Here is a 12,895-nt window from a genome sequence, read left to right on the forward strand (position 1 = left end):
CTGGGTTGTAAGGAATTATTGTTTATGCGCAGAAAGGTGTCCCTTTGTGCAGATAGACAATCATTAATTGTGTTTTGTTTCTTCATTGTGTGTTACAGAATGCAAGTAAAAACACAAATGAGGAGAAATAAAAATATTTCTCCTCATTGTGCCACGCTAACCCCACCCCTGGGGTAGCATTATTTTTTGGCGCTGCCTCAGACTTATGTTTCTTTGTAAATCTGGGGCAGTGTAAAAAAACAATGGGTGTTGAATAGTATGCCCACAGCAACACCCATTGCACTCCCCTCAGAAAACTGCATGGGAGGCATATTTACAAGGCGGCGTTAAGCCATGCAAAGTGGCTTAACACCAGCTTGTAAAAATGGAAAAGAGCACAGCACCATGCTAGGGGTTGAGGAAATTCGATTTTTAATACGATCGTATCGACCCGCCATTTTGTGGCCCGCCGCCATTTTATGTTGCCTTCACTCAGGCAGCACAGCGAACGAAGTCCATTCTGCCTTTTCTGCTTATTCTGCAACATGGTGTTCAAAACAGCCTTCTGCCTCTATCTTTACAAGGCTGGTATTAAGGTCTGACCGAGTACACTAATCCCTGTCTGGTTTTCTAATCCTTGTTTCAACTATCTGTAGGCTCACACTATTCTCCGCCGATCTTATCTTATCGTCTGGCCTTCGCTGTCCTTTGCTAGTATTCTCTCATTTCACAACTGTCCTCCAAACGCACACAAACTTATCGCACCACATGCAACTTCGTTGTGGATCGGTTAATGAATTAGTTCAAGGGAGGGGTGACAAACACAGCTGGAGGGGAGGCAACCTTAAGTCACTTGATACTTTGTTTTCCAATTCCTTCTATTGGTGCTGTCTTGTTTTCCGACATTTCTATTGGCTCTGTTCTATCTTTACATTATTCTTACTGGCTCCTTTCTATGTGTTCTGGGAGTGTATGTAGTTAATAAATGGTTTTTATACGGTATATAAGATTGTGCGCCACAAAGTAAAGTGGCAGTCTCCTGAGAACATACCTTGTGTACTTCTTGGACAACTGTACTAGCTGCAGCTAATAAAATCTGATCTTTTACGCCTGACAGAGTGTCCCGTGTCTCTGTTAGTTGAGGCAGGTGAATCCAAGGAGATTTCAGGCGTACCCTGCGCCGCCAGGCCCATAAGGTTCTGGTTCTTCAACTGGCGCCCAACGTGGGGCGGCTTCAGCGGTACCGGTTCTGCCTGAAGGTCGTGAGGAACCCCGCAAGAAAATTCTGGAGGAATCGCGAGCCACGTCAAGCGACCCCTGTATGTCGAAGTGGTCCGAAGGTCTTTTTCAGCGCGGTTACTCCTTCCTGACGGCTACTGACGACTGCTGCCCTGACTGCCGCCCTGCCTTGGCCCTTTCTTTGATGATGTATGGTAAAGCGAGACGATAGACGGGCCTCTGTTGGTGTAAGAAGACATCCTTAGTTAAGTATTTGGTGGGTCGCGCCCACAAATTTTGGTCTTTGTTTTGTCCTTAGGTCCTTAGATTTGGCCATTGCAGTGGCCAAAGCCGAGGGGTAAGTGCATTTGTGCTGTGTAAACTGAAAGTTTTACCCCCTTGATGTTTGTGAACAGCCAGTAAAAATCGTGAGATGTCTGGTCTGACTAAGTTTGGAAAACTTTGTTGCTTTGGTTGTAATAGGGACTCCCAGCTTGAGGACTCCTGTCCGATTCCTTCGGTTGGAACTCCCACATATGAGCTCTATTCTAAACATGGTGTTGGTCCTATTGCCTTTAATAAGACATGGACCCGATATACAAAGAAAGATGGTGTTTTAAAATGGCCAGAAAATGGTAGTTTCGAAACTGATGTGCTAGATAATTTAGAAGCAACGTTATTTAAAAGAAAAGCCCGGCCGGCAATGTTTGACTCTTTTCGCCTTTGGCGTAAGGAAGCCAAACAGAGAGAAATTAAACAAGCGAAACGAGATAGGAAAACACAGGGAATGACGATTATACAGGCTGCTCAGCAATTCAAAGATGATGAAATAGATAATGCAATGGAAATTTCAGACAGACAGCATCGAATGGCAATAGATAAATGCTATCCGACGTTGCCTATCTCTTCCCTTGATAAGAGAAAAGATTTTGAGGAAGATTCCTTAATGTCCCACTTATTGAAATTGCCTCCGCCCTATGTACAAGGTGCTAATGCACCCCCGATGTTACAGCCTGTTCAGCCGCCAGTTGTGCTTCCGCCTGCTCCAGCTTTTCCACATTTGCCTCCTCAAGTATTGCCTATGCCAGCTTTGCCTTTAACTCCTTTGCCTTCTGCTCCTTTGGCAATTCCTAATGCTCCTTTAGTTAATTCACCTAATACCTTGTCCCCTATCCTTATGTCAAATTCTCCATCTATGCGTAAGCGATTTGCAGATACTGTCTCTGGTCTCTTATCACCTTTCTTTGAAGCTTTAAATGTGTCTCCAGCTTTTTCTCGAAGACAGTCTCGTAGTCAATTCCCAGACTCCGAAGAGCGAGAAAAATTGGACTCACTTGCTTGTAGATGGATCAAGAAGGGTCCCCAATATAGTACGTCTGATATTATGTCCACCTTTCTGCAATGGAATGCACCTACGCAGAGATATGTTTTTAAAGTTATGTGCGATACTCTCGCTAAAGAATGGGAGGATATGAATTTGGGTTCGGTCCCACAGGATCTGTTAGATGTTCAGGCTGACTTTGACAAAGGACTTATTGTGGGTCCTAAGGTTGAAAACGCTGTCAGAACACTTATTTCTTTCAGATCCCTATTGTTCTCACAGACTTTTCCTGATTCTGATCCTTCAGTTAGGACAGCACTGAAAAACTATCCCATGAGAGAGGTTTCTCCAATATGGAAGGAAGAAGTTGCAGCAGCAGGTGCTAATCCAGCTATTCCTGCGCATTTTCAGCGCATATGGGTACATGTCCCCTGGAAAAGGTCTGAAGTTTTAGCACTTAAACAGTCACTACCAGATTCACGCAAAAATCCTGCTGGTTACTATAAAGAGTTGTCGCAAACAGTTGATGCATGTACTATGAATCTAGCAGATATTGACATGTTGATGGGAAATGTAGTTCCACAGACAATATGGGCTAAAATTCGTAGAGAGGATCACGCTCAAGAATTAGGCGGCGATTGGAACGCTATTATTGCTGCAGATAGAGGTCAAGTAGGTGGTGCAAAGCCCGACGCTTTGATCTCAGAACTCCCTGGTAGGATTATTACATTAATGAAAACAATGATGCCTGCTTTGAGAGTTAATTGGGATAAGCTAGCAGCATGTAAACAAAAGAAAGATGAAAGTGTTTCCGATTTCTTTACCCGATTCGAGGAGACATTCATTGATCACAGTGGTCAAGATATGGCTACAGAAGGGGGACAGCGATTATTTGTGGATAAGTTCGTATATAACTTGCTTCCTGAACTATCACACAAGCTAAAAGACTCCGAGAGTTCATGGGCAGTTTCTTCTTCCGCCCAGATATTGGCTACTGCACAATATTATGAAAATAGAGACAAAGAAGAAAGGGAAAAACAAGAGAAAAAGACGAAAGAATTAAAAACTAAAGTTCTCTTGCAACAGGCTTATCCTCCTCGTTATGTTCAGCCTCAGTTTCAACAGCCTCCGCAGTTTCAGAGGTTGTATCAAAAGCCTGAACCATTCATTCCAAGACCTTTGCTAGGTCCCAATCAATGTGCTTATTGTAGGGAGGAAGGTCATTTTAAGAACAGTTGTCCGGCATTGTTGCAGCGTAATGGAGCAACATCTGCTTCACGAGGTCGTGGTGGTCCTCAGTCAGCAAATAGAGGTAGAGGTCGAGGTGTGTTAACCCAAGAGCAGCGTTCTTTTGTTCCTCCAAATTCCGGAAATTACTTTGACCAGCAAAATGTTAGGTCTACACAGTATTACAGTGAGGATCAGTATATTGAAGGAGGGAATGAAAGTCTTCATTTTGAATAGGACAGCCATGGACAAAGTAAGGGGGTTACGTCAATTCCAGTGGATCAGAATGGACCTTATGTTAATGTCACTACAATGGGTGTTTCAGAGCCATTTCTTTTAGATACTGGTGCCATGAGAAGCTCTATCATTCATTCTAAACTCCCTGGCGCACCTTTGTCTGGCTTAACGAATGTATCTGTAGGATTTTCTGGCGCCCCTGTTCGCAATCCAGTTTCTTGCCCTTTGCCGTTTTCAATAGGCCCTTATGATTTAGAAGCTCCGCTTCTTCTGACGAATGGTTGTGGTGAAAATCTGTTGGGTTTAGATCTATTAAAAAGAATGCATGCTACGATATATTGTTCACCTTCTGGTGTATACCTCACTCTAGGACAGAAAATGACTAGTCCAATGTACTTATCAAAAGATCAATTCCCACCTGAATTGCTTTCTCTTCCCGAAACGCTTTGGGCTACGGGTCCGAATGACGTTGGTTGTCTTGAGATCCCACCTTATGTTGTTACTCTTAAGCCCAATGCTGAAATGCCACGTATTCCGCAATACAGAATCTCTACTGAAGGTGAGAAAGCACTTCTGGAAATTGTCCATGATTTGATTCAGAAGGGTGTGGTTGAGGAAACGAGAGGAAATACATGTAACAGTCCTGTTCTTCCGGTTCTTAAACGCACTGATCCTTCTCAGCCTCCTGTTTATCGTTTTGTAATTGATCTTCGGGAGGTAAACAAGATTGTCGTACCGCAGTTTCCTGTAGTCCCAGATATCACTGCTCTGTTGACGATGATACCTTCTACAGCGACTTGGTTTTCAGTTATTGATCTAAAGAATGCTTTCTTTAGTATTCCCATCGCCGAAGAGAGTAGAGATATTTTTGGTTTTTCCCTCGGAGGCCGAAGCTTCCGGTTTAAACGCGCACCTCAAGGTTATTGTGAAAGTCCCTCTATTTACAGTCAAGCTCTAAAATGTCATCTTGATGCCTTTTCCTTACCGTCCGGTGCCGCTCTCATTCAGTACATGGATGACTTATTAGTTGCCGCTGATTCAGAGGAGATTTGCAAAAACGTGACCGTTGCACTGTTGCGTCATTTGTTTGATCTGAATCACAAGGTTTCTCCTTCTAAATTACAATATGTCTGTCGCGAGGTGACTTATTTGGGTCATCTCTTGTCAAAGGAGGGACGACGATTGACCCCCGAACGAATTCAGGCAATTGCACAAATGTCAGTGCCATCCACACAAAGAGAGGTACGTGCCTTTTTGGGCATTACTTCTTATTGTAGACAGTGGATTCCGAGTTTCTCTTTATTGGCTAAACCGCTGTTGGCGCTAACTTTAAAAGATACGCCTCAGCCTCTTCCGTGGACTGACGAATGTCAGAAGAGTTTTACTGATTTGCGTATTGCTTTGTGTTCTGCTCCTGTATTGGGTACTCCTGATTACAGTAAGCCCTTTACGCTCTATGTCCACGAAAGAGAGGGTTGTGCATTGTCAGTCTTAACGCAGCGTTTTGGAGATCAACAGCGACCATGCGCATATTTCTCAGCTACGTTAGATCCAGTAGCTAAAGCATTGCCTAGTTGTCTTAAGGCGACAGCGGCAGCAGCAATTTCTATTCGACAGTCTGCTGGAGTAGTGCTAGATAATACTCTCATTGTTATGGTGCCACATGCAGTGGATACTTTACTAAATAGGACAAAAACGCAGCATCTTACGAGTGCTCGGTTGTCCGGATATGAGCTGACGCTTTTGGCTAGTCACATACACATCAAACGATGTAATACCCTGAATCCAGCTACTTTGTTGCCTCTTCCAGAAGAGAGAGATGTCTCTGAACAGCATGATTGTTTTCTCCGTACTGAAGAAGAGACTAAGGGTAGAATTGACCTAAAAAACACGCCATTAGTGAATCCAGATGGAACACTATGGGTAGATGGTTCTTGTTTCAAGCTCCCGAATGGAGATACAGTTTCAGCCTACGCTATTACTACTTTGCATACGATTGTGGAGACAGCACGCATTAGACATAATTCAGCTCAGGCAGCTGAATTGATAGCCTTAACTAGAGCGTGTGTGTTATCCAAAGGAAAAAGAGTAAACGTGTACACTGATAGCCAATACGCTTTTGGTGTAGCGTTTAACTTTGGGCGCTTATGGAAAGAAAGAGGATTCTTTACTTCCCATGGTACTAAGATACAACATGGTCAATTAGTGACTGAACTTCTTGAGTCACTTACAATGCCTACTCAGATAGCAATCGTGAAGTGTAGTGCACACAAAAAGATTGTGGACGATGTTGGTCGAGGAAATGCATTTGCAGATGAGGTAGCGAAAAAGACAGCCAGAGACAACACAAGTCGAATGTATGTTGCAGGTCCCGCAAACTGCGTAAGAGAAAAGGGAATGTGTGAAGATACAGTAGAGAGTGTGAAATCAATTCAAGGAGAGGCTACGGAGAATGAGTTGAGAAAGTGGAAGGAAAGTACAGGAATGTTAGATGAGATGGGATGTTGGGTTGAATTATCAGAACATCAACGTTGGCTGTTACCAGATGCTTATGTACTACCTGTAGTTACTATGGCACATGGTCCAGCTCACCTAAGTGCAAAAGGAATATGTAAACTTCTGGCTCCAGTGTGGCAAAATGAGGGGATCCCAAAGTGTGCAAATAATGTAGTAAAACATTGTATTGTTTGCTTGATGTACAATCCGGGAAAGGGAACCCCAACTCCAGCAGGTCATTTTGCTCCTCCAACATATCCATTTGAGGTGTTGCAGATCGATTATATTCACATGGAACGATGCAACAACCTCAAATATGTTCTGGTGGTAGTATGTGCTTTTTCTAGATGGGTAGAAGCCTACCCTCTGAAGGACAATACTGCTTTATCAACTGCCAAAATACTTTTGAAAGAATTCTTCCCTAGGTTTGGTTTGCCGCGCATTGTCTGGAGTGACAATGGGAGCGAATTTGTGGGTCAAGTCATGCAAAAAGTTTGTGCAGGTCTTGGCATAAAACAGAAGTTCCACGCGGCGAATCACCCACAGTCGGCTGGTTTAGTAGAATGCTACAATGGAACCTTGAAGCTTAAAATTGCTAAGGTGCAAGCTAGCACAGGACTTAATTGGCCTGATGCTTTACCATTGGCTCTTCTGTCCACCAGAACAGCAGTACACTCTCGTTTGGGGCTTAGCCCTTACGAAGTGATATTTGGTCGCCCAGCTAATGTATGGGGAGTTCCTCGCCCTAAGAAATACTCAGACTTGCCATACCCGATGTTGATTGACTACTTGCATGACCTTACAACTAAATTGCGTGTTCTACATCAACAGGTTCAGAGTGCTCTACCAGAGGCTTCCACAGACCCAGGTCATTCCATCCGACCAGGTGACTGGGTCTGCACGAAAAATTTCCAACGACAGAGAAATTTGGAGCCCAGATGGAGAGAGCCACGCCTGGTTCTTTTGACCACAAGAACAGCAGTTAAAGTCGAAGGAAAGAAAAACTGGGTGCATGCCGTGCACTGCAAGAAAGTGCCTTTGCCCTTGCCTTTCGATCAGTGGGTCCGTAGAGGCATCAGTGACTCTGAAAGTGAGAAAGTTCCGCAATTTGTACCATTCAGTGATGCGCGTCTAATTGGAACACTTTCTGAGAAAGAGGACGACGACATCCTTCAAGAAGCAATACCATTGCATCGTCGCTTGAACACGACAAATCCAGGAACATTGTTTCAAAACCAGACTGCCTCTGGACAGGAACGCTATAATTTGAGACCAAGACCAAAGAACTTGTAAATTTCTCTCCTATGTAGTACTCTATCCCGGTTGCAGGGTCACGGTAGGAGTCTTAGTTACGACCTGAGTAAGTGGCAATAGGCCTGCAGGACCTCACAGTGTCATAGGACGGTAGATAATCGTGACTACAGTGATTGAGGAAGATTGCCGTGAGCATCCACTTAGAAAGATGGAGGCTACATTAGATAAAAGAGAAAGTAAAAATGTAAAGAATAATTGTAAAGAAATATGTAGTCGTTGTAGTATTGCTCTATGCGTCATTATATTGTCGTGTATTCTTTTGGCATCAGTAAACTGGATCATTATTACTCTGCAGCAAAAAGTTGTCTCTTCTCCTACCTCTACATCTTCTTCTACTATCTCTCCGCACCTATTTCACACTCTTCCCCAGCATGAACTCATCAGAAGAACTGAATACTTTAACAATTCCTTCGTCCAGTTGTTACATCAACATCAGTTAGTGATCAATACAACTGACTGTTGGGTGTGTGGACTCATACCACATACGGTAGAAAAAGGAATGCCATATTTAGTTCTTCCATTCTCCTATGAAGGTTCCGCTTGGGCTTATTTTGTCATTTTCAATAATGCATATCAAAGTAAAATTAAACAACCTGTCAGTTCACATAGTGTTGGTTCAAATTTCAGTCATAGTTTATTGATAAAGGGAATGGTAGCTATGGCTAAAATCATGGAAAAAAGTGAAGCTTCCATAGATTAAAGAAAAGCATATACCAATTGGAACATAACTAATTACATTTCCAGCCTCAATGATAAGGTTAAGCAAGGAAAATCTCCTCCGATACGGGTCATACCCCAACAAGGAAATTTCTGTCTGCAAATAAATGGTAGAACTCCAAACACCGGACAAAGAGAAAGTTTATGTTCCCATACATATGTTTATTCAGCCCTGAATTCACTGCCGTTAGTACCATCTCAAGGTACATACTTCGTTTGCCACGATAGGGCTTATACATGGTTGCCAGCTGATTTCTCTGGTACTTGTTATATAGCCTTTCTTTTTCCCCCTACATACACCGCTCCTGCGAACCATCATAAAAATAGATATGGCAGAGGGATTGTGGATTCGAAAGACACAGCAGGACAAGAGGGAGGAGATTTCCTCAAAGGATTTCTTCCCTTCTGGGGTCCAATGGCCAACAGCAGAAATATAAGGCAATTGGTTCGTGTCGTAGAAACCACCATAGACATCACTGTAGGAGCTTTAAGTAACATTACAGCTGAACTACAGGCTGATCGTCTTATGACCTTGCAGAACCGTGTTGCCTTAGACTTTGTTCTTGCGGACCGTGGTGGAGTATGCAAATTGATCGGATCAAGTTGCTGTATTTTCATACCTAATGACGCTCCGACAGTATACCAAGCTATCGCTAAGTTACACATAATCTCCGAGTCGATTCATCAGGACGAAGGAGATTGGTCCTTTTCAGAGTGGTTTTGGGGATTACTGTCCAAATGGGGTTGGAAGGTATTGACATTCTTTGGAGTAATTTTAGCTTTTATATTCTCTTGTTGTCTATGTATGCACTGCGGTCCTGCCATCTGCAACCTATGTGCTACTGCATGTATTCCCAAACCCAAGTCACAAAGAGCAGAGAATATCAAAATGATGGTACAGCAACAGCTTGATGACCTCATGGCCATAGACATCGACTCAGATTAACATGAGTTTGTGTATCTTGCCTGAGTTCTGGCAAAAGGAGGGTCTGAGGAAATTCGATTTTTAATACGATCGTATCGACCCGCCATTTTGTGGCCCGCCGCCATTTTATGTTGCCTTCACTCAGGCAGCACCTTGAACGAAGTCCATTCTGCCTTTTCTGCTTATTCTGCAACATGGTGTTCAAAACAGCCTTCTGCCTCTATCTTTACAAGGCTGGTATTAAGGTCTGACCGAGTACACTAATCCCTGTCTGGTTTTCTAATCCTTGTTTCAACTATCTGTAGGCTCACACTATTCTCTGCCGATCTTATCTTATCGTCTGGCCTTCGCTGTCCTTTGCTAGTATTCTCTCATTTCACAACTGTCCTCCAAACGCACACAAACTTATCGCACCACATGCAACTTCGTTGTGGATCGGTTAATGAATTAGTTCAAGGGAGGGGTGACAAACACAGCTGGAGGGGAGGCAACCTTAAGTCACTTGATACTTTGTTTTCCAATTCCTTCTATTGGTGCTGTCTTGTTTTCCGACATTTCTATTGGCTCTGTTCTATCTTTACATTATTCTTACTGGCTCCTTTCTATGTGTTCTGGGAGTGTATGTAGTTAATAAATGGTTTTTATACGGTATATAAGATTGTGCGCCACAAAGTAAAGTGGCAGTCTCCTGAGAACATACCTTGTGTACTTCTTGGACAACTGTACTAGCTGCAGCTAATAAAATCTGATCTTTTACGCCTGACAGAGTGTCCTGTGTCTCTGTTAGTTGAGGCAGGTGAATCCAAGGAGATTTCAGGCGTACCCTGCGCCGCCAGGCCCATAAGGTTCTGGTTCTTCAGGGTTTGTAAATATGCCCCTATGTTTATTATTATCTTCGCCTTACTGTTAGTTCCCACCACATGCTGAAAGTCACTTATCAGAATACTTATGTGCAGCACAGTCCTAGTCTAAACAGTGACATAGTGATTTAATGCTATCAGTTTTGTTAAAATGTATAACTGCGTTATATACCACTGTGAAATTAAAAAACCCAATGAAAATTATGTGGTAAAACATAAATGAAAAAATAAAGTGAATAGAGAATGGCTAGAAATAAATGCTAACACAAAATAAAAAGAAAAGGAAATACAGGGAGTGCAGAATTATTAGGCAAATGAGTATTTTGACCACATCATCCTCTTTATGCATGTTGTCTTACTCCAAGCTGTATAGGCTCGAAAGCCTACTACCAATTAAGCATATTAGGTGATGTGCATCTCTGTAATGAGAAGGGGTGTGGTCTAATGACATCAACACCCTATATCAGGTGTGCATAATTATTAGGCAACTTCCTTTCCTTTGGCAAAATGGGTCAAAAGAAGGACTTGACAGGCTCAGAAAAGTCAAAAATAGTGAGATATCTTGCAGAGGGATGCAGCACTCTTAAAATTGCAAAGCTTCTGAAGCGTGATCATCGAACAATCAAGCGTTTCATTCAAAATAGTCAACAGGGTCGCAAGAAGCGTGTGGAAAAACCAAGGCGCAAAATAACTGCCCATGAACTGAGAAAAGTCAAGCGTGCAGCTGCCACGATGCCACTTGCCACCAGTTTGGCCATATTTCAGAGCTGCAACATCACTGGAGTGCCCAAAAGCACAAGGTGTGCAATACTCAGAGACATGGCCAAGGTAAGAAAGGCTAAAAGACGACCACCACTGAACAAGACACACAAGCTGAAACGTCAAGACTGGGCCAAGAAATATCTCAAGACTGATTTTTCTAAGGTTTTATGGACTGATGAAATGAGAGTGAGTCTTGATGGGCCAGATGGATGGGCCCGTGGCTGGATTGGTAAAGGGCAGAGAGCTTCAGTCCGACTCAGACGCCAGCAAGGTGGAGGTGGAGTACTGGTTTGGGCTGGTATCATCAAAGATGAGCTTGTGGGGCCTTTTCGGGTTGAGGATGGAGTCAAGCTCAACTCCCAGTCCTACTGCCAGTTCCTGGAAGACACTTTCTTCAAGCAGTGGTACAGGAAGAAGTCTGCATCCTTCAAGAAAAACATGATTTTCATGCAGGACAATGCTCCATCACACGCGTCCAAGTACTCCACAGCGTGGCTGGCAAGAAAGGGTATAAAAGAAGGAAATCTAATGACATGGCCTCCTTGTTCACCTGATCTGAACCCCATTGAGAACCTGTGGTCCATCATCAAATGTGAGATTTACAAGGAGGGAAAACAGTACACCTCTCTGAACAGTGTCTGGGAGGCTGTGGTTGCTGCTGCACGAAAAGTTGATGGTGAACAGATCAAAACACTGACAGAATCCATGGATGGCAGGCTTTTGAGTGTCCTTGCAAAGAAAGGTGGCTATATTGGTCACTGATTTGTTTTTGTTTTGTTTTTGAATGTCAGAAATGTATATTTGTGAATGTTGAGATGTTAAATTGGTTTCACTGGTAATAATAAATAATTGAAATGGGTATATATTTTTTTTTGTTAAGTTGCCTAATAATTATGCACAGTGATAGTCACCTGCACACACAGATATCCCCCTAACATAGCTAAAACTAAAAACAAACTAAAAACTACTTCCAAAAATATTCAGCTTTGATATTAATGAGTTTTTTGGGTTCATTGAGAACATGGTTGTTGTTCAATAATAAAATTAATCCTCAAAAATACAACTTGCCTAATAATTCTGCACTCCCTGTAGGTTCTAAATATTTTTGAAGTTGGTGCATGCAACATTGTAGCGCGCGGATTGTTATGATCAACCGGGCTCATACATTATTTCAGTGATGCTGCCTATACCAAAGCAGTAGGATGAACAGAATGATCCAAAAGGCTGTAGTTGATATGTAAAATTATTGATTTTACACTACAACAGTGGATTGAACGTGCTGGCATATCCAGCAGTACAGAAGAGACCTAGGGCCAGATGTAGCAAAGGTTTTTACCCATTCTGTGTCTATGGGAAAAAGTGTTCGTACATATGGCCCCTAGTGCAATGGTGCTAGTATGGAGGGTGCATTAGAGAAGAAAATGTAACTTAATTGCCACAGGATAACAGGTCAAATGAAAATGATGGAATGTTGCAGCTCAATATTAAACCAGGAGCACTGCAAAATTTCAGTCACTTTTTAATGAGTACTTTATTTTTTTAGAGCGCCCTGTGACGGGGGGAATGTTTGCACCCAGTTCCCCAAATCAGATGATGGATTTCATGAAGTCCACTGGTGCATTGGATGAAGGAGAAAAACATGGAGTGCCACAAGGGCCTCTGTACTAAGGACATTGCCTAAAGTTGTCAGGAAATGTCTCAGGATATGGAGCCTTAGTGAGTGTTTGATTGCTTCGGCTACTGCAATAGTTCTTAGAATGTGTTGTTTTGTTTCCTGTTTTTGTAAGGAGAAAAGCTTAGGGCCTTGTTAGACCATTCAGCCTTAAGTTGGTCTTCCCC

Source organism: Pleurodeles waltl, chromosome 10, assembly GCF_031143425.1.
Source record: "Pleurodeles waltl isolate 20211129_DDA chromosome 10, aPleWal1.hap1.20221129, whole genome shotgun sequence".
Lineage (NCBI taxonomy): Eukaryota > Metazoa > Chordata > Amphibia > Caudata > Salamandridae > Pleurodeles > Pleurodeles waltl.